Source organism: Lucilia sericata, unplaced genomic scaffold, assembly GCF_015586225.1.
Source record: "Lucilia sericata isolate MDLA Ls3-8-SP2 unplaced genomic scaffold, ASM1558622v1 Contig000372F_arrow, whole genome shotgun sequence".
Taxonomy (NCBI): domain Eukaryota; kingdom Metazoa; phylum Arthropoda; class Insecta; order Diptera; family Calliphoridae; genus Lucilia; species Lucilia sericata.
Window position 1 is genome coordinate 316,470 of NW_023994391.1, and position 4,261 is coordinate 320,730.

The following is a 4,261-nucleotide window of genomic DNA, read 5'->3' on the forward strand; positions in this document are numbered from 1 at the left end:
GCAACATTTTTTATTCTTTTGCAGGATTGGCGCGTTGGATGGAGAAACTTGACTATAGAACATTGGAGCACATATCTGTGCATTGGAGGATAGTGAAGAACACTGGAGGATAGCGGAAAAACTGGAAACTGCTTCAATCCTGGAAATAATGTAAGAGTAAAAATTGTAGAGGATGAAAATAGTATTTGTTGGACTTTTAAAAACAATTTTTGTTAATATGCTCAAAGTAAAATTTTTATTGAAGAAAATACAGTGACTCAAAATCGGACATGGTTTTATTAAGTTTAAATTAAATAAAAAATATTTTAAAAATTACTTTTTTCAGATTTTAATTATTTGCATGATTTTAGTGGTATACTTGCCTATTACTCTAATAAAAATTTCTAAAAGATTTATTTTCTTTATAGAAATATTCTACATTAAAGAAGAAATATAAGTAAGCATTTTAAAGTCAAACGCAAAATCGATTTTGCTTCTTTATCATTAAAAATGTATCCAGTTCTACTTAATTGTGTGTTCCATGGTGTCTACATCTTTAACGGCGGTCTAGGAACTATAGAAATAAGGCATCCTAGTATTCGAAAAGGAGGAAATACGAAATCTGTACCAAATATAAATAAAATCATGACATAAATGAACATAATTTTAATATTAAAGCGTTAAGGTCAATGAAAAATTTGAAATGGAAAAAGTAAAGCCCGTACATTACTCGAGGTGATAAAAATCCTTCAAAAGTAAAGTAAACTAATATGTATAAGAAAATCGGCATGAGGTAAAGCACGCTTATAAATTTTTTATGGTCAAGTTTAAAAACTGTTGATTTATAAGCGCTAAAAATATAACTACGTTTAAATGTTTCTATAGAATATTCACATCAGGACAAATTAGTTCTTTTGGAATACTAAAACTAAACTATAATATGTTCTATGCACTCATATATAGTCTAGTGTATTCTCCCGACATTATACTGGCATATAGTCTCAACAATAGTTACTTTTAGGTCTTATAAAACGACCGTTTTCAAAACTTGACCATTAAAAATTTCTAAGCGTGCTTTTACTCATGCCGACTTTCTTATATTAAGATTACTTATTTCTATAGTTCCTAAACCGCCCCTGGAGATATCTTCATATACATAGATACCATGGAACACACAATTATATAAAGAAAAGAAAACTTTTGTAAATTTGTATGAAAATAATAAGATATTATACCACTTATACAAATGAATATAATCTAAAAAAGCCGTTTTTAAAATATTTTTTAATTAATTTAAAATTAATAAGAATCATGTCCGATTTTGGGTTTCCAAACTAATTTTACAACATTTTTTTAAAACTTCAAATTTATTTAAAATTTATTTTGTATTTTAAAAAGATGAACATGCTGAACACAAAACTGGTGAAGATTAATAAATTGATTTTAAAGTTTTTAAGATATGATCATTGATATGCGTGTATATATAGCCAGTTTTGGACAAGAACTGAACTACAAGGTTACATACATATATAAACAATGTTTTCTAAAACTTTATATTTATACTAGGTTGCTGCCCGCTACTTCGTTAGCGATACATTTTTGGGTTTAAATTAAATTTAAAAACAATAATACAAACGATTTTTAAAATTTCATTATTTGTTGTAATTTATATGCAATATGTCGTCACGTAAAACGCAAACGGACCTATCTAACATTTTTAAAATTTTACAGGAAAAGCAAAAAACTATTTAAATTAAAAAGTTTGTTTCTATCAACGCGAAACGAATTTTTTAACAGTGAAGTCTATACCTTTGCAACTGTCAAGGTGTATATATAAAATTGGTTTTTAGGTCACGATATGTAAATTGAAAGTCGTTTTCATTAACATCCAATAAATCTCAACAGGATAGAGCTACATGAAACTTTGTAGTTTTTTCTTCGTAATAAATATTTCAAAAATAAATTATATTGTTTATGTCATACATTTTATTATTAAAGGTAAAAAGTCCAATTTATCCAGTTTTATATACGTCATTGTAACTATCATAACAAATGTTAGGTTTCACTATTAAACAATTTGTTTATTTCCTACAAATAAATCGCGTTGATAGAAATAAACTTTTTCATTTAAATATGTAGTTTTTTGCTTCTCCTGTATAATTTTAAAAATGTTAGATAGGTCCGTTTGTCTTTTAGATGACGATATGTATATAAAAGAGTTGTGTTACTGACTGACAGATTCATCATCGCACAGCTCAAACGGCTGAACCTAGAATCATGAAATTTTGACAGTGGATGTGTTTTTGGTTATGTAGATCCACTAAGGAGGGATTTTTGGAAATTTGTACATTATTATCTTACACAATATTAGTGATACAAACAAAAATTAAAATTCACCTGTATATACTTTTAAAATGAGATGGGTGTCTGGTACTTTTTTTTAATTCGTACTTTTAAGGGTAAAAGAGTAACAAAAGTGATTTTGGTACCTTATTTATAACTTTTTAACTAAAAATGTAATAAAATTTTTGTAAATGTTTTGGGCATATCTTCCAAAATTATGAGAAACCTGTTTCGTACTTTTTTAAATTCACTTCTTTTTGGGTGCTAAAGAGAGAAAAAAGAAGTTCTTGTACTTTTTTGTATCACATTAAGAAAACTTTTTCGATTTATTGACGCATACCTATTAAATCATGGACTAACTCTGTAATATTTATTGAAACAAAATATTTGCTATTTCATCGGGGAGAAAAAAGTACCAAAAAGGGCAAAAACGGAAATTTCACTTTATTCAAACTTATTGTTGAGCCAACTTTTATAAAATATGAAAAAAGTTAATTTACTTACACAAAATAAGCTATTGGTATATTATTTTCGAATTCGCCTACTAAAGACTATAAAGGACCAAATTTGAGTAATTTTTGAAAACACAGTTTTTCAAATCTGCATTAAGAGTCGTTTAAGTTTTATTTGCGATATACAATATTTAAAAACGGAATATTTTGTAAACTTAATTAAATGTATCATTAGGTAATAAGGGGGAAAATGGTATTCTTTTTATTAGTACTTTCTTCAAACGTAGAATTTATACCACTATTTCATAATTTCAATATTTATCCATAAACAACAATATTTATCTAACAGATTCTCATCAATGATTTTATTAACATGACTGATAAGAATCTCTTCTACTTTTTCTTTCTTCAAATGGTACTTTTTGTATGTTCTCTAATATGAAGACAAAACATAAAGCACATTATACATAGACGGTCCTTATTGAATAACATTTTTTAAGTGAGAACATTTTCGATACTCAAATCGTAGTTTTTAAATTTCCCATTATGTTGAACATAGAAACATACATTTTAACATACAGGGTCCTGACTGAATTCAAAATTGACGTAATATAAAGTAAATTTTTACGATTTTATAAGTATTTTTTGATCATTCGCCTTGGTAATGCACTTTTAATATACAAAATGGCTCCTAAAAAGTTGTTCTTGCGGTCAAAAGAAAAAAACATGGATGATCTTAATGAATGTGAATCAATGAGACAAATTCCTTTAAAAAATTCTATCCATTAGTTTATAATTTCGCAGATTTAGCTTGTGCAAGACATTCTCATATATAAAACGATCCTTTATTCCATTTATTCACTTTATTCATTCAATTTATAAAAGTGAACTTTCTGCTACTTTTTCGTTTTTGTAACAAAATACATGTTTTTATTATTTCGTTTTGTTTATTATTATTTTCAGATTTATTGAGCCAACCCATTTTCAAAAAAGGTAACTGAACAAATTTTATGAATTTTATTTAAATTTAGTAAATTTGTGAATAAAGATTTTTTAAACAAACCTATGTGATTTTATTTTTTTAATAAAAACATAAGAAAATTATAAAAAACGTATAATGGTAAATATAATGAAAACTATGATTGCTGTCAGAAATGTTTATACTTTTTGACACAATATAAATAATTATATGTGATCAGAAGCATCATTTCTTATGTAAGTATGTTTCTATTATATGGGCCGATTGGGCTGATTTTAAATAGCGTTATATTCGATCGTATTTCCAATAGAATGATTGAAAATTCGGATCTCGTAGATATCTGGGGTCTTCTGAAAACTGATTTCAACATACACACAGACAGACGGACATGGATAATTCGCCTCCGCTATCTATAAAGATCCAGAATATATATACTTTATAGGGTCGGAAAATTATATTATAGAAATTACAAACGGAATGACAAACTTATATATACCCTTCTCACAGA

General features: G+C 26.7%; 1 long non-coding RNA gene across 1 annotated transcript; it reads left to right on the forward strand.

The window, feature by feature from the left end:
* Window positions 1-3,767, forward strand: LOC119604235. Its single transcript, XR_005231491.1, has 2 exons — window positions 1-150; window positions 3,738-3,767. It is a non-coding gene; the product is annotated as an uncharacterized LOC119604235 (long non-coding RNA).
* Window positions 3,768-4,261: the final 494 nt, after the last annotated feature.